We start from the raw sequence: 18976 nt of genomic DNA on the forward strand, positions 1-18976 counted from the left end.
CTTAATCTTCAGCAATCAGTATAAAAAGAGGGTAAGAAAAGGTGCAAATGCCAACCATACATCACTAAAAGGTGGAGCGGAAATATTCGGCTGCAAGTTGGTGTGAATGTCCGACCATAATTTGGAAAAAGCGGGTAAGAAAAGGTTCGAATGCCTGACTGTATGTTAACAAAAGCGGGAGGAGAGGTCTTTGGATGAGAGTGGGTGAGAATTTCCAACCATAATCTATAAAATGCGGTGAAAAAAAAGGTGTGAATGCCCCATAGAACACTAAAAGGTGGAGCGGAAGTTTTCGGCTGCAAGAAGGTGTGAATGTCCGACTATATTTGGTGAAAAGCAGGTGAAGCAAGGTCTGAATGCCCAACCTTACATCATCAAAAGCAAGATCAGAGGTGTTTGGCTGCAAGAAGGCCATAGTTTGCCAAAAGCGGGTAAGGTGCGAATGACCGACTAAATATCAACAAAAGTGGATGCAAGTGGGTGTGAACATCCCACCATACAAGTATGGTGGAGAGGAAGCTGTGAATGGCCGACCATAGTAAAAAGCGGGCAACAAGTAGGTTTGAATGCCAAACCATACATCATCAAAAGCAGGAGTGGATGTGTTCGGCTACAAGAAGGTTTGAATATCCGACCATAGTTTGTAAAAAGTGGGTAAGAAAAGGTTTGAATGCCCGAACATACACCATCAAAAGAGGGAGCGGAGGTGTTCTGCTGTAAGAAGGTGCAAGTTTGTAAAAAGCGGGTAAGAAAAGGTGTGAATGTCCGACAATGTATGATCAAAAGAGGGAGCGGAGGTTTTCGGCTGCAAGAAGGTCTGAATGTCCAACCACTATTTGTAAAAACCGGGGAAGAAAAGGCTGGAAAGCCCGTATATACACCATCAAAAGCGGGAGCGGAGGTGTTCAGCTGCAAGAAGGTCTGAATGTCCATCAATAATTGCTAGAAAACATGAAAGAAAATTTTAGAATATCAAACCGCACATGATCATAAGCGGGAGAGGAGGTGTTCGGCTGCAAGAAGGTGTGAATGTCCTCCCATAATTCCTGAAAAATGGGTAAAAAAAGGTGCGAATGACAAACCATACATTATCAAAAGCAGGTGTGAATGTCAGATCATAATTTGCAAAAAGCTGATGAGAAAAGGTGAGAATGCCCGACTATACACCATCAAATGCGGGAGCGGAGGTGTTCGGCTCTGAATAGGTGTGAATGTCCGACCATAATTGCTGAAAAATGTGTTAGAAAAGGTAAGAATGCCGGTCCATACATCATCAAAAGCGAGAGAGGTGGTGTTCGGCTGCAAGTAGGTGTGAATGTCCAGCCATAATTACTCACAAACGGGTAAGAAAAGGTAGCATTGCCAGACCATACATGATCAAAACAGGGAGCGGAGGTGGTTCAGCTGCAAGAAGGTGTGAATGTCCAACTAAAGTTGAAATATATTAACAAAAGCAGGAGGAGAGGTCTTCGGATGAGAGTGTATGAGAATTTCCAACAATAATCTATAAAATGCGGTGAAAAAAAAGGTGTGATAGAACACTAAAAGGTGGAGCGGAAGTGTTCGGCTGCAAGAAGGTGTGAATGTCCGACCATAATTGCTGAAAAATGTGTTAGAAAAGGTAAGAATGCCGGACCATACATCATCAAAAGCGGGAGAGGTGGTGTTCGGCTGCAAAAAGGTGTGAATGTCCAGCCATAATTACTCACAAACGGGTAAGAAAAGGTAGCATTGCCAGACCATACATGATCAAAACAGGGAGCGGAGGTGGTTCAGCTGCAAGAAGGTGTGAATGTCCGACTAAAGTTCAAATATATTAACAAAAGCGGGAGGAGAGGTCTTCGGATGAGAGTGGTTGAGAATTTCAAACCATAATCTATAAAATGCGGTGAAAAAAAAGGTGTGATAGAACACTAAAAGGTGGAGCGGAAGTGTTCGGCTGCAAGAAGGTGTGAATGTCCGACAATATTTGGTGAAAAGCAGGTGAAGCAAGGTCTGAATGCCCAACCTTACATCATCAAAAGCGACATCAGAGGTGTTTGGCTGCAAGAAGGCCATAGTTTGCCAAAAGCGGGTATGGTGCGAATGACCGATTAAATATTAACAAAAGTGGGGGCGGAGGTCTTCGGATGCAAGTGGTTGTGAATATCCCACCATACAAGTATGGTGGAAAGGAATCTGTGAATAGCCGACCATAGTTTGCAAAAAGCCGGTGAGAAAAGGTGCGAATGTCCAACCATACATGATCAAAACAGGGAGCGGAGGTGTTTGGATGCGACAAGGTGTGAATGTCCACCCATAATTAATGAAAAGTGGGAAACAAGTAGGTTTGAATGCCCAACCACACATCATCAAAAGCAGGAGTGGATGTGTTCGGCTACAAGAAGGTTTGAATGTCCGACCATAGTTGGTAAAAAGCGGGTAAGAAAAGGTTAAAATACCCGACTGTACACAATCAATAACGGGAGCGGATGTGTTCGGCTAAGAAAAGGTGTATTAAGAAAAGGTTCGAATATCCAACCAAACATAATCAAAAGCGGAAGCAGAGCTGTTCGACTGCAAGTAGGTGTGAATGTCAGATCATAATTTGCAAAAAGCTGATGAGAAAGGGTGAGAATGCCCGACTATACACCATCAAATGCGGGAGCGGAGTGTTTCGGCTGTGAGTAGGTGTGAATCTCCGACCATAATTGCTGAAAAATGTGTTAGAAAAGGTAAGAGTGCCGGTCCATACATCATCAAAAGTGAGAGAGGTGGTGTTCGGCTGCAAGTAGGTGTTAATGTCCAGCCATAATTACTCACAAACGGGTAAAAAAGGTAGTATTGCCAGACCATACATGATCAAAACAGGGAGCGGAGGTGGTTCAGCTGCAAGAAGGTGTGAATGTCCGACTAAAGTTTAAATATATTAACAAAAGCGGGAGGAGAGGTCTTCTGATGAGAGTGGTTGAGAATTTCCAACCATAATCTATAAAATGCGGTGAAAAAAAAGGTGTGATAGAACACTAAAAGGTGGAGCGGAAGTGTTCGGCTGCAAGAAGGTGTGAATGTCCGACCATAATTGCTGAAAAATGTGTTAGAAAAGGTAAGAATGCCGGACCATACATCATCAAAAGCGGGAGAGGTGGTGTACGGCTGCAAAGAGGTGTGAATGTTCGACTAAAGTTTGTAAAAAGCGGGTAAGACAAGGTGCGAATGCCTGACAATGTATGATCAAAAGCAGGAGCGGAGGTGTTCAGCTGCAAGAAGGTCTAAATGTCCATCAATAATTGCTACAAAACATGAAAGAAAATTTTCGAAAATCAAACCGCCAATGATCATAAGTGGGAGAGGAGGTGTTAAGCTGCAAGAAGGTGTGAATGTCCACCCATAATTCCTGAAAAATGGGTAAAAAAAGGGTGCGAATGCCCAACCTTACAGCATCAAAAGCAGGAGTGGATGTGTCCGGCTACAAGAAGGTGTGAATGTCCGACCAAAGTTTGTAAAAAGCATTTAAGAAAAGGTTAGAATATCCAACCAAACATAATCAAATGCGGAAGCAGAGCTGTTCGACTGCAAGTAGGTGTGAATGTCAGATCATAATTTGCAAAAAGCTGATGAGCAAGGATGAGATTGCCCGACTATACACCATCAAATGCGGGAGCGGAGTTGTTCGGCTGTGAGTAGGTGTGAATCTCCGACCATAGTTTGTAAAAAGGGGGTAAGAATAGGTTCGAATGCTAAAATATACACCATCAAAAGAGGGAGCGGAGGTGTTCCGCTGTAAGAAGGTGTGAATGTCTGACCATAGTTGGTAAAAAGCGGGTAAGAAAAGGTTACAATACCCGACTGTACACAATCAATAGCGGGAGCGGAGTTGTTAGGCTACTAAAAGGTGTGAAAGTCTGACCATGGCTTTTAAATAGCGGGTACGAAAAGGTGCGAATGCCTGACAATGTATGCTAGAAAGAGGGAGCGGAGGTTTTCGGCTGCAAGAAGGTCTGAATGTCCACCCATAATTGCTAGAAAACATGAAAGAAAATTTTCGAATGTCAAACCGCACATGATCATAAGCGGGAGAGGAGGTGTTCAGCTGCAAGAAGGTGTGAATATCCACCCATAATTACTGAAAAATGGATAAGAAAAGGTGCGAATACCCAACCATACATCATAAAAAGCAGGAGTGGATGTGTTCGGCTACAAGAAGGTTTGAATGCCGGACCATAGTTGGTAAAAAGCGGGTAAGAAAAAGTGAAAATACCCGACTGTACACAATCAAAAGACGGAGCGGAGTTGTTCAGCAACAAAGTGTGAAAGTCTGACCAAGGTTTGCAAAAAGCGGGTAAGAAAAGGTTTGTATGCCCGAATATACACCATCAAAAGTGGAAGCGGAGGTGTTCAGCTGCAAGAAGGTGTGAACGTCCGACAAATGTTTGTAAAAAGCAGTTAAGAAAAGTTTCGAATATCCAACCAAACATAATCAAAATCGGGAGCAGAGCTGTTTGACTGCAAGTAGGTGTGAATGTCGATCATAATTTGCAAAAAGCTGATGAGAAAGGGTGAGAGGTCCTGACTATACACCATCAAAAGTGGGAGCGGAGGTGTTTAGCTGCAAGAAGGTCTGAATGTCCGACCATAGTTAAAAGGCGGGTAAGAAAAGGTTCGAATGCCCGAATATACACCATCAAAAGAGGGAGCGGTGGTGTTCCGTTGTAAGAAGGTAAGAACTTCCGACCATAGTTGGTAAAAAGCGTGTAAGCCATAATTACTCACAAACGGGTAAGAAAAGGAAGTATTGCCAGACCAAACATGATCAAAACAGGGAGCGGAGGTGGTTCAGCTGCAAGAAGGTGTGAATGTCCGACTAAAGTTTGTAAAAAGCGGGTAAGACAAGGTGCGAATGCCCGACAATGTATGATCAAAAGAGGGAGCGGAGGTTTTCGGCTGCAAGGTCTGAATGTCCAACCATACTTTGTAAAAACCGGGGAAGAAAAGGCTCGAAATTCAGACTATAAACCATCAAAAGTGGCAGCGGAGGTTTTCGGCTGTAAGAAGGGCTGAATGTCCATCCATAATTACTGAAAAATGGGTAAAAAAAGGTGCGAATGCCCAACCATACATCATCAAAAGCGGGAGAGAAGGTGTTCGACTGCAAGTAGGTGTCGGATCATAATTTATAAAATGCGGGTAAGAAAAGATAAGAATGCCCAACCATAAATTATCAAAAGCGACAGCAGAGATGTTCGGCTGGTATTTATCAATGTCTAGATAGATTTCCACAAAAAACAACGTTGTACTTTGCAGTAAAAGAAAGAACAAATCTAAAGTTTCAGGAATCCGAGTATAAGCTTGCTTTCATGAGTTCTGCACGATTTCGGATTTTGCTATAAAATAAATTCCTTCACTCAAACTAAGTTAAAACTGCTTTGTCCTTCATATATACCCATTTCTACATATATTTCAAGCATAAACTTTCTCATATTACCCTGAATGAGAAAGAACCACACTTGTGATTAAGCCATACGCCCCTTTTGAGGAGTTCTGCATGATTTGGGATTTTATCTATAAAATGAATTCCTTCACTCAAACTATGTTAAAACGGCTATTACCTTAATATTTATCAATGTCTAGATAGATTTAAAAAAAAAAAACCGTTGTAATTTGCAGTAAAAGAAAGAGCAGATCAAAAGTTTTAGGAATCCGAGAAAAAGCTTATTTTCATGAGTTCTGCACGATTTGGGATTTTACTATAAAATGAATTCCTTCACTCAAACCAAATTAAAACTGCTTTGTCCTTCATATTTATCAATGTCTACATCGACTTAAACAAAGAACAACGTTGTATTTTGCAGTAGAAGAAAGAGCAGCACTGAAGGATCAGGAATCCGAGAATAAGCTTGCTTTCATGAGTTCTGCATGATTTCGGATTTTGCTATAAAATAAATTCCTTCACTCAAACTAAGTTAAAACTGCTTTGTCCTTCATATGTACCCATTTTTACATATATTTCAAGCATAAACTTCCTCATATTACCCTGAATGAGAAAGAACCACACTTGTGATAAGGCCATACGCCCCTTTTGAGGAGTTCTGCATGATTTGGGATTTTATCTATAAAATGAACTCCTTCACTCAAACTATGTTAAAACGGCTATTACCTTAATATTTATCAATGTCTAGATAGATTGAAAAAAAAAAAAACGTTGTAATTTGCAGTAAAAGAAAGAGCAGATCAAAAGTTTTAGGAATCCGAGAATAAGCTTATTTTCATGAGTTCTGCATGATTTGGGATTTTATGTATAAAATTAATTCCTTCACTCAAACCAAGTGAAAACTGCTTTGTCCTACATATTTATCAATGTCTAGATCAATTTCAACAAAGAATAACGTTGTATTTTACAGTATAGGAAAGAGCAACACTGGAGGATCAGGAATCCGAGAAAAAGCTTGCTTTCATGAGTTCTGCACGATTTCGGATTTTCCTGTAAATGAATTGCTTTGCTCAAACCAAGTTAAAATTGCTTTGTCCTTCATAAATATCCATGTCTAAAAATGTATCAAGCATAAAGTTCCTCATATTACCCTGAATGAGAAAGAAGCATCCCTTTGGTTGAGCAATACGTTCCTTTTGAGGAGTGCAGGATTTCAAATTTTGCTATAAAATTCATTCCTTCACTCAAACCAAGTGGAAACTGCTTTGAACTTCATATTTATCAATGTCTAGATCAATTTAAACTTCTTCTACTGCAAAATACAATGTTGTTCTTTGTTGAAGTCGATCTAGACATTAATAAATATGAAGGTAAAATCAGTTTTCACTCGGTTTGAGTGAAGGAATTTATTTAATAGCAAAATCCCAAATCATGCAGAACTCCTCAAAAGGAACGTATGGCTTAATCACAAGTGTGGTTCTTTCTCATTTAGGGTAATATGAGGAAGTTGCTTCAAACATTTTTAGACATGGATAACTATGAAGGACAAATCAGTTTTTAAACCGCTTTTTAAAAACTTTAGTCAGAAATGTACACCTTGCAGCTGAACCATCTCCGCTCCCTGTTTTGATAATGTATGGTTGGGCATTCGCACCTTTTTTTACCCATTTTTCAGGAATTAGTGGAGGACATTCACACCTTCTTGCAGCCGAACACCTCCTCTCCCGCTTGTGATCATGTGCGGTTTGATATTCGAAAATTTTCTTTCATGTTTTAAAGCAATTATTGATGGACATGCAGACCTTCTTGCAGCTGAACCCCTCTGCTCCCACTTTTGATGGTGTATAGTCGGGCTTTCGATTCTTTTCTTCCCGGTTTTTACAAATTATGGTTGGACATTCAGACCTTCTTGCAGCTGAACACCTCCGCTCCCTCTTTTGATCATACATTGTCGGGCATTCGCACTTTGTCTTACCCGCTTTTTACAAACTTTAGTCGGACATTCACACCTTCTTGCAGCTGCACCAACTCCGCTCCATGTTTTGATCATGTATGGTCTGGCAATACTACCTTTTCTTACGCGTGTGTGAGTAATTATCAATGGACATTCACACCTACTTGCAGCCGAACACCACCTCTCCCGCTTTTGATGATGTATGGACCGGCATTCTTACCTTTTCTAACACATTTTTCAGCAATTATGGTCGGAGATTCACACCTACTTACAGCCGAACAACTCCGCTACCGCATTTGATGTTGTAAAGTTGGGACTTCTCACCCTTTCTCATCAGCTTTTTGCAAATTATGATCTGACATTCACACGTACTTGCAGTCGAACAGCTCTGCTCCCGCTTTTTATTATGTTTGGTTATATATTCCAACCATTTCTTAACTGCTTTTTACAAACTTTGGTCGGACGTTCACACCTTCTTGCAGCCGAACACCTCCACTCCCTCTTTTGATGGTGTATATTCGGGCATACGAACCTTTTCTTACCCGCTTTTTACAAACCATGGTCGGACTTTCACACCTTACAGCGGAAGACCTCCGCTCCCGCATTTGATGGTGTATAGTCGGGCTTTCGAGCCTTTTCTTCCCCGGTTTTTACAAATTATGGTTGGACATTCAGACCTTGCAGCCGAAATCCTCCGCTCCCACTTTTGACCATACATTGTCGGGCATTCGAACCTTGTCTTACCCGCTTTTTAAAAACTTTAGTCAGAAATTTACACTTTGCAGCTGAACCACCTCCGCTCCCTGTTTTGATCATGTATGGTCTGGCAATACAACCTTTTCTTACCCGTTTGTGAGTAATTATGGATGGACATTCACACCTACTTGCAGCCGAACACAAATTCTCCCGCTTTTGATGATGTATGGTCCGGCATTCTAGTCTTTTTTAACACATTTTTCAGCAATTATGGTCGGAGATTCACACTTACTCACAGCCGAACACTTCCGCTCCCGCATTTGATGGTGTATAGTCGGGCATTCTCACCTTTTCTCATCAGCTTTTTACAAATTATGATCTGACATTCACACGTACTTGCAGTCGAACAGCTCTGCTCCCGCTTTTTATTATGTTTGGTTAGATATTCGAACCATTTCTTAACTGCTTTTTACAAACTTTGGTCGGACGTTCACACTTTCTTGCAGCCGAACACCTCCACCCCCTCTTTTGATGGTGTATATTCGGGCATACGAACCTTTTCTTACCCGCTTTTTAGAAACCATGGTCGGACTTTCACACCTTCTCTTAGCTGAACAACTCCGCTCCGTCTTTTGATTGTGTACATTCGGGTATTTTAACCTTTTCTTACCCGCTTTTTACCAACTATGGTTGGACATTCACACCTTACAGCGGAACACCTCCGCTCCCGCTTTTGATCATACATTGTCGGGCATTCGCACCTTATCTTACCCGCTTTTTAAAAACTTTAGTCAGAAATTTACACTTTGCAGCTGAACCACCTCCGCTCCCTGTTTTGATCATCTACGGTCTGGCAATACAACCTTTTCTTACCCGTTTGTGAGTAATTATGGATGGACATTCACACCTACTTGCAGCCGAACACAAATTCTCCCGCTTTTGATGATGTATGGTCCGGCATTCTAGTCTTTTCTAACACATTTATCAGCAATTATGGTCGGAGATTCACACCTACTCACAGCCGAACACTTCCGCTCCCGCATTTGATGGTGTATAGTCGGGCATTCTCACCCTTTCTCATCAGCTTTTTACAAATTATGATCTGACATTCACACCTACTTGCAGTCGAACAGCTCTGCTCCCGCTTTTGATTATGTTTGGTTGGATATTCAAACCTTTTCTTAACTGCTTTTTACAAACTTTGGTCGGACGTTCACACCTTCTTGCAGCCGAACACCTCCGCTCCCTCTTTTGATCATACATTGTCGGGCATTCGCACCTTTTCTTACCCGCTTTTTACAAACCACGGTCGGACTTTCACACCTTCTTGTAGCCGAACACATCCACTCCTGCTTTTGATGATGTATGGTTGGGCATTCGCACCTTTTTTTTACCCATTTTTCAGGAATTATGGGTGGACATTCACACCTTTTTGCAGCTGAACACATCCTCTCCCACTTATGATCATTTGCGGTTTGATTTTAGAAAATTTTCTTTCATGTTTTCTAGCAATTATTGATGGACATTTAGACCTTCTTGCAGCTGATCACCTCCGCTCCTGCTTTTGATTATACATTGTCAGGCATTCGCACCTTGTCTTAACCGCTTTTTACAAACTTTAGTCGAGCATTCACACCTTTTTGCAGCCGAACACCACCTCTCCCGCTTTTGATGATGTATGGTCCGGCATTCTTACCTTTTCTAACACATTTTTCAGCAATTATGGTCAGACATTCACACCTGCTTTTGATAATGTATGGTTTGGCATTCGCACCTTTTTTTACCCATCTTTCAGGAATTGTGGGAGGACATTCACACCTTCTTGCAGCCGAACACTTCCTCTCCCGCTTATGATCATGTGCGGTTTGATATTCGAAAATTTTCTTTCATGTTTTAAAGCAATTATTGATGGACATTCACACCTTCTTGCAGCTGAACCACCTCCGGTCCCTGTTTTGATCATGTATGGTCTGGCAATACTACCTTTTCTTACCCGTTTGTGAGTAATTATGGCTGGACATTCACACCTACTTGCAGCCGAACACCACCTCTCTCGCTTTTTGAGAGGCATTCTTACCTTTTCTAACAAATTTTTCAGCAATTATGGTCGGAGATTCACACCTACTCACAGCCGAACAACTCCGCTCCCGCATTTGATGGTGTACAGTCGGGCATTCTCACCCTTTCACATCAGCTTTTTGCAAATTATGATCTGACATTCACACCTACTTGCAGTTGAACAGCTCTGCTCCCGCTTTTGATTATGTTTGGTTGGATATTCGAACCTTTTTTTTTTCCCATTTTTCAGGAATTATGGGTGGACATTCACACCTTCTTGCAGCTGAACACCTCCGCTCCTGCTTTTGATCATACACTGTCAGGCATTCGCACCTTGTCTTACCTGCTTTTTACAAACTTTAGTCGAACATTCACACCTTTTTGCAGCCGAACACCACCTCTCCCGCTTTTGATGATGTATGGTCCGGCATTTTTACCTTTTCTAACACATTTTTCAGCAATTATGGTCGGACATTCACACCTACTCACAGCCGAACACCTCCGCTCCCGCATTTGATGGTGTATAGTCGGGCATTTTCAACCTTTCTCATCAGCTTTTTGCAAATTATGATCTGACATTCACACCTGCTTTTGATAATGTATGGTTGGGCATTCGCACCTTTTTTTACCCATTTTTCAGAAATTATGTCCGGAAATTCACACCTTCATGCAGCCGAACACCTCCTCTCCCGCTTATGATCATTTGCGGTTTGATATTCGAAAATTTTCTTTCATGTTTTAAAGCAATTATTGATGGACATTCAGACCATCTTGCAGCTGAACCCCTCTGCTCCCGCTTTTGATGGTGTATAGTCGGGCTGTTGAGCCTTTTCTTCCCAGTTTTTACAAATTATGGTTGGACATTCAGACCTTCCTGCAGCTGATCACCTCCGCTCCCTCTTTTGATCATACATTGTCGGGCATTCGCACCTTGTCTTACCCGCTTTTTACAAACTTTATTCGGACATTCACACCTTGCAGCTGAACCACCTCCGCTCCCTGTTTTGATCATGTATGGTCTGGCAATAGTACCTTTTCTTACCCGTTTGTGAGTAATTATGGCTGGACATTCACACCTACTTGCAGCCGAACACCACCTCTCTCGCTTTTTGAGAGGCATTCTTACCTTTTCTAACACATTTTTCAGCAATTATGGTCGGAGATTCACACCTACTCACAGCCGAACAACTCCGCTCCCGCATTTGATGGTGTACAGTCGGGCATTCTCACCCTTTCACATCAGCTTTTTGCAAATTATGATCTGACATTCACACCTACTTGCAGTTGAACAGCTCTGCTCCCGCTTTTGATTATGTTTGGTTGGATATTCGAACCTTTTTTTTTTCCCATTTTTCAGGAATTATGGGTGGACATTCACACCTTCTTGCAGCTGAACACCTCCGCTCCTGCTTTTGATCATACACTGTCAGGCATTCGCACCTTGTCTTACCTGTTTTTTACAAACTTTAGTCGAACATTCACACCTTTTTGCAGCCGAACACCACCTCTCCCGCTTTTGATGATGTATGGTCCGGCATTTTTACCTTTTCTAACACATTTTTCAGCAATTATGGTCGGACATTCACACCTACTCACAGCCGAACACCTCCGCTCCCGCATTTGATGGTGTATAGTCGGGCATTTTCAACCTTTCTCATCAGCTTTTTGCAAATTATGATCTGACATTCACACCTGCTTTTGATAATGTATGGTTGGGCATTCGCACCTTTTTTTACCCATTTTTCAGAAAATATGTCCGGAAATTCACACCTTCATGCAGCCGAACACCTCCTCTCCCGCTTATGATCATTTGCGGTTTGATATTCGAAAATTTTCTTTCATGTTTTAAAGCAATTATTGATGGACATTCAGACCATCTTGCAGCTGAACCCCTCTGCTCCCGCTTTTGATGGTGTATAGTCGGGCTGTTGAGCCTTTTCTTCCCAGTTTTTACAAATTATGGTTGGACATTCAGACCTTCCTGCAGCTGATCACCTCCGCTCCCTCTTTTGATCATACATTGTCGGGCATTCGCACCTTGTCTTACCCGCTTTTTACAAACTTTATTCGGACATTCACACCTTGCAGCTGAACCACCTCCGCTCCCTGTTTTGATCATGTATGGTCTGGCAATACTACCTTTTCTTACCCGTTTGTGAGTAATTATGGCTGGACATTCACACCTTCTTGCAGCCGAACACCTCCGCTTCCGCTTTTGATGGTGTATATTCGGGCATACGAACCTTTTCTTACCCGCTTTTTACAAACCATGGTCGGACTTTCACACCTTCTCTTAGCTGAACAACTCCACTCCCTCTTTTGATTGTGTACAGTCGGGTATTTTAACCTTTTCTTACCCGCTTTTTACCAACTATGGTCGGACGATCACACCTTCTTACAGCGGAACAGCTCCGCTCCCTCTTTTGATGGTGTATGGTTGGGCATTCAAACCTACTTGTTGCCCGCTTTTCATTAATTATGGGTGGACATTCACACCTTGTCGCAGCCAAACACCTCCGCTCCCTGTTTTGATCATGTATGGCTGGACATTCGCACCTTTTCTCACACGCTTTTGGTAAACTATGGTCGGCTATTCACAGCTTCCTCTCCAACATACTTGTATGGCTGGACATTCACACCTACTTGCAGCCGAACACCACCTCTCTCGCTTTTGATGATGTATGGACCGGATTTCTTACCTTTTCTAACACATTTTTCAGCAATTATGGTTGGAGATTCACACCTACGCACAGCCGAACAACTCCGCTCCCGCATTTGATGGTGTATAGTCGGGCATTCTCACCTTTTCTCATCAGCTTTTTGCAAATTAGGATCTGACATTCACACCTACTTGCAGTCAAACAGTTTGGTTGGATATTCGAACCTTTTCTTAACTACTTTTTACAAACTTTGGTTGGACGTTCACACCTTCTTGTAGCCGAACACATCCACTCCTACTTTTGATGATGTATGGTTGGGCATTCGCACCTTTTTTTTACCCATTTTTCAGGAATTATAGGTGGACATTCACACCTTCTTGCAGCTGAAAACCTCCTCTCCCACTTATGATCATGTGCGGTTTGATTTTGGAAAATTTTCTTTCATGTTTTCTAGCAATTATTGATGGACATTTAGACCTTCTTGCAGCTGAACACCTCCGCTCCTGCTTTTGATCATACATTGTCAGGCATTCGCACCTTGTGTTACCAGCTTTTTACAAACTTTAGTCGAACATTCACACCTTTTTGCAGCCAGATGTATGTACCGGCATTCTTACCTTTTCTAACACATTTTTCAGCAATTATGGTCGGAGATTCACACCTACTCACAGCCGAACAACTCCGCTCCTGCATTTGATGGCGTATAGTCGGGCATTCTCACCCTTTCTCATAAGTTTTTTTCAAATTATGATCTGACATTCACACCTACTTGCAGTCGAACAGCTCTGCTCCTGCTTTTGATTATGTTTGGTTGGATATTCAAACCTTTTCTTAACTGCTTTTTAAAAACTTTGGTTGGACGTTCACACCTCCTTGTAGCCGAACATATCCACTCCTGCTTATGATGATGTGTGGTTGGGCATTCGCACCTTTTTTTTTACCCATTTTTCAAGAATTATGGGTGGACATTCACACCTTCTTGCAGCTGAACACCTCCTCTCCCACTTATGATCATGTACGGTTTGATTTTCGAAAATTTTCTTTCATGTTTTCTAGCAATTATGGTTGGACATTCAGACCTTCTTGCAGCTGAACAACTCCGCTCCCGCTTTTGATCATACATTGTCGGGCATTCGCACCTTGTCTTACCCGCTTTTTACAAACTATAGTCAGACATTCACACCTTGCAGCTGAACCACCTCCGCTCCCTGTTTTGATCATGTATGGTCTGGTAATACTACCTTTTCTTACCCGTTTGTGAGTAATTATGGCTGGACATTCACAGGTTCTTGCAGCCAAACACCTCTCCTGCTTTTGATGATGTATGGTTGGGCATTCGCACCTTTTCTTAACCATTTTTCAGTAATTATTGGTGGACATTAAGACCTTCTTGCAGCTGAACACCTCCGCTCCCGCTTTTGATGGTGTATAGTCGGGCTTTCGAGCCTTTTCTTCCCCGGTTTTTACAAATTATGGTTGGACATTCAGACCTTGCAGCCGAAAACCTCCGCTCCCTCTTTTGATCATACATTGTCAGGCATTCGCACCTTGTCTTACCCGCTTTTTACAAACTTTAGTCAGACATTCACACCTTGCAGCTGAACCACCTCCGCTCCCTGTTTTGATCATGTATGGTCTGGCAATACTACCTTTTCTTACCCGTTTGTGAGTATTTATGGCTGGAAATTCACAGGTTCTTGCAGCCAAACACCTCTCCCGCTTTTGATGATGAATTGTCCTGCATTCTTACTTTTCTAACACATTTTTCAGCAATTATGGTCGGACATTCACACTTACTCACAGCTGAACACCTCCGCTCCTAAATTTGATGGTGTACAGTCGGGCATTCTCATCCTTTCTCATCAGCTTTTTGCAAATTATGATCTGACATTCACACCTACTTGCAGCTGAACACCTCCGCTTCCGCTTTTGATGGTGTATAGTTGGGCTTTCGAGCCTTTTCTTCCCTGGTTTTTACAAATTATGGTTGGACATTCAGACCTTGCAGCCGAAAACCTCCGCTCCCTCTTTTGATCATACATTGTCGGGCATTCGCACCTTGTCTTACCCGCTTCTTATAAACTTTAGTCGCACATTCACACCTTCTTGCAGCTGAACCACCTCCGCTCCCTGTTTTGATCATGTATGGTCTGGCAATAGTATCTTGTCTTACACGCTTGTTATAAACTTTAGTCGCACATTCACACCTACTTGCAACCGAACACCACCTCTCCCGCTTTTGATGATGTATGGACCGGCATTCTTACACATTTTTCAGCAATTATGGTCGGAGATTTACACCTACTCACAGCCGAACAACTCCGCTCCCGCATTTGATTGTGTATAGTCGGGCATTCTCACCCTTTCTGATCAGCTTTTTGCAAATTATGATCTGACATTCACACCTACTTGCAGTCGAACAGCTCTGCTCCCGCTTTTGATTATGTTTGGTTGGATATTCAAACCTTTTCTTAACTGCTTTTTACAAACTTTGGTTGGACGTTCATGTCTTCTTGAAGCAAAACACCTCCGCTTCCGCTTTTGATGGTGTATATCCGGGCATACAAGCCTTTTCTCACCCGCTTTTTACAAACCATGGTCGGACTTTCACACCTTCTTGTAGCTGAACAACTCCGCTCCCACTATTGATTGTGTACAGTCGGGTATTTTCACCTTTTTTTATCTGCTTTTTACCAACTATGGTCGGACAATCACACCTTCTTACAGCGGAACACCTCCGCTCCCTCTTTTGATGGTGTATGTTCGGGCATTCGAACCTTTTCTTACCCGCTTTTTACAAACTATGGTCGGACATTCAAACCTTCTTGTAGCCGAACACATCCACTCCTGCTTTTGATGATGTATGGTTGGGCATTCGAACCTACTCTTTCCCCGCTTTTCATTAACTATGGGTGGACATTCACACCTTGTCGCGGCCAAACACCTCCGCTCCCTATTTTGATCATGTATGGTTTGACATTCGCACCTTTTCTCAACCGCTTTTTACTATGGCCCACCCGCTGCAATGAGCACTCTTCAGCCCTTTTAAATGGTATAACTTTGCACTCCCGCACGCTCCAGCAAGCACCATTCAAGCAACACCTTTGCACTCCAGCTTCAAACATCGGCACAGTCGCAACAGGTAAGGCGACTCTACTCAGAGAAGTCACTCTGCACAGTAACAAGATTTTTTTTGAGCAGACAGAAAGGGCTTCACCCGCAAAGGTAAAGCCTGCCAAAAATAGAAACAACTCATTAGTGCTGCTCTCCACGGAAGTCTTTAATAAAAGGCGAAAGAGTTGTACGTTATGAAGAGAAACCAGAGTACGATTATCCGTCACTGCGGGAGCAGGGCATCAGGCTAGTTGGCATAGCCACCTTCCCCATGGTGAGCTTTGCTTGATTGAGACGCTTTCTCCCCCCCCTTGCTCCTCGGCTGACCAAGTAGGAACAATCGGGCCCTATTCGATGGCTGCCTTGTCTTTTACTCTGTGCAAAAGACAAGGCAGCAACAAAAACACCACGGGAACACCGTATTGAGGCTTTGTTCTGACCGCTCATTCGGTGTCGCGTTTCTTTCAAGCAATTCTCCCGCTTAGCCCACACTCTGCTCGCTCCCAGAGCCGTGTTAAAGTCAGACTCTTGGGATTTTATCTATAAAATGAATTCCTTCACTCAAACTATGTTAAAACTGTCAAAAAAAAAAACAACGTTGTACTTTGCAGTAAAAGAAAGAGCACATCTAAAGTTTCAGGAATCCGAGAATAAGCTTACTTTCATGAGTTCTTCACGATTTCGGATTTTGCTATAAAATGAATTCCTTCACTCAAACTAAATTAAAACTGCTAAACCGCTAATCTGTTACATGTAAGGCAGATGTCAAATTCACCGAAATAGGATCTAAGGGTATTCGGCCAATCGAGCTGTAGCAGTTTCGGTAAAAGAGTATAAGTTGAAGAGTTTGTGAATAAAGGTGTGCACACACATAGTGAGCTGTAGGAAAATAGGCAGGGAGCAATGCCGGCTGGGGTATATGTTCTTGTATGTTGTCTGACTGTTTGATTTGAATGTGTTGTGTAAGTGTCCTGTTGAATGTTACATGTTTGGGCTTTGACACGCTTCACTGTGGTTGTTAACTGTGTGGTGTGTCCTGAAATGTTATATGTTTGGGCTGTGTGACATGCTTAATGCTTGTCAGTAGCTACCCACTTATTCATATATAGCAACTGACAACATAAGAAGTTCAGACATACTTTGATAGTAGTTGTAGAAGTATCCTTATTGATAATAGATAAACTAATTCATAGTGATAGAACAGTAGATGAACAGGTGCCTGCACATGTCTCACGAAAATAAAATGGGTATATGATTGCTGACGGCAGAGCAATACTGCCAAACTTATGAGTTCTTGTGGCAAACTTGATTCAGGGTCTTGACGTGTATACGCTGTTTCGCTGACTTGATTGTCACAAGAAACAAAGTGTGTTTGATAAGATCCAACCATTTTATTACGGGAGGATCAGTATGTATGGATTCTGATGTGACTGATAAACCCATTCGTATCTTAAGCATAATCTAATACGTGAGACATCGCCCTGGCACACAATCAAAAAAAAAAAGAGAGAGCGGTTTTGTGTCCCCACAGTCCATAATGTAGAAAAGAGAGAAAAAAGCCTTTCTGATTTGGTGTGTGTGCTCACAGTGTAGAGTGTAGAGAAAAGAGAGAAAAGAAAGCCGTTTTGGTGTCACGGGTGTTGTGACTTACACACACAAATTTCTGAATTGAGAAAGGAAATTATTTTAGAATGTCACCTCTCTGTTGGGGAAGGAGCCGGAGCTGGTGCGCGAGGCTGAGCGGTTCCGGCTAGATATAGTCGGACTCACCTCGACGCACGGCTTGGGCTCTGGCACCAGTCCTCTTGAGAGGGGTTGGACTCTCTTCCACTCTGGAGTTGCCCGTGGTGAGAGGCGCAGAGCAGGTGTGGGCATACTTATTGCCCCCCGGCTGTGTGCCAGTACATTGGGGTTTACCCCAGTGAACGAGAGGGTAGCCTCCCTCCGCCTTCGGGTGGGGGGACGAGTCCTGACTGTTGTTTGTGCCTATGCGCCAAACAGCAGTTCAGAGTACCCACCCTTTTTGGAGTCTCTGGGGGAGGCACTGGAGAATGCTCCTACCGGAGACTCCCTCGTTCTGCTGGGGGACTTCAATGCTCACGTGGGCAATGACAGTGAGACCTGGAGGGGTGTGATTGAGAGGAACGGCCCCCCCGATCTGAACCAGAGTGGTGTTATGTTGTTGGACTTCTGTGCTGGTCATGGACTGTCCATAACGAACACCATGTTCAGACATAAGGGTGTCCATATGTGCACTTGGCACCAGGACACCCTTGGCCGCAGTTCGATGATCGACTTTGTGGTTGTATCATCGGACTTGCGGCCGTATGTCCTGGACACTCGGGTGAAGAGAGGGGCGGAGCTGTCAAGTGATCACCACCTGGTGGTGAGTTGGCTCCGCTGGTGGGGGAGGTTGCCGATCAGACCTGGCAGGCCCAAACGTATTGTGAGGGTCTGCTGGGAGCGTTTGTCAGAATCCCCCGTCAGAAGGAGCTTTAACTCCCACCTCCGGCAGAGCTTCAACCATATCCCGGGGGAGGTGGGGGACATTAAGTCCGAATGGGCCATGTTCCGTGACTCCATTGCCGAGGCAGCTGATCGGAGTTGTGGCCGTAAGGTGGTCGGTGCCTGTCGTGGCGGCAACCCTCGAACCTGCTGGTGGACACCAGTGGTGAGGGAAGCCGTCAAACTGAAGAAGGAGTCCTATCGGGCCTTTTTGGCCAGTGGGACCCTGGAAGCAGCTGATAGGTACCGACAGGCCAGACGGGCCGCGGCTTCGGCGGTTGCTGAGGCAAAAACTCGGGCCTGGGAGGAGTTCAGTGAGACCATGGAGAACGATTTCCGGACGGCCTCGAAGAGATTCTGGTCCACCATCCGGCGTCTCAGGGGGGGGAAGCGGCTCATAGTCAACACTGTTTACAGTGGGGACGGGGCTTTGCTGACCTCAACTAGGGATGTTGTGAGTCGGTGGGGGGAGTACTTCGAGGAACTCCTCAATCCTACCAACACGTGCTCGGAAGAGGCAGAGTCGGAGAGCTCGGAGACGGGGCCTCCCATTTCTGGGGCTGAGGTTGCCGAGGTGGT

The 18976-nt window shown here is 43.5% G+C and overlaps 1 non-coding gene across 1 annotated transcript; it reads right to left on the bottom strand.

Annotated features, from left to right (window-relative positions):
• Nucleotides 1-15992: 15992 nt before the first annotated feature.
• LOC140282487 (U5 spliceosomal RNA) lies at nucleotides 15993-16106 on the bottom strand. The gene has a single exon (XR_011909916.1). It is a non-coding gene; the product is annotated as a U5 spliceosomal RNA (small nuclear RNA).
• Between the last annotated feature and the right edge of the window lie 2870 nt (nucleotides 16107-18976).

The sequence above is a fragment of the Leuresthes tenuis genome, unplaced genomic scaffold (genome assembly GCF_036924035.1).
Source record: "Leuresthes tenuis unplaced genomic scaffold, fLeuTen1.0.hap1 SCAF_22, whole genome shotgun sequence".
Taxonomy (NCBI): domain Eukaryota; kingdom Metazoa; phylum Chordata; class Actinopteri; order Atheriniformes; family Atherinopsidae; genus Leuresthes; species Leuresthes tenuis.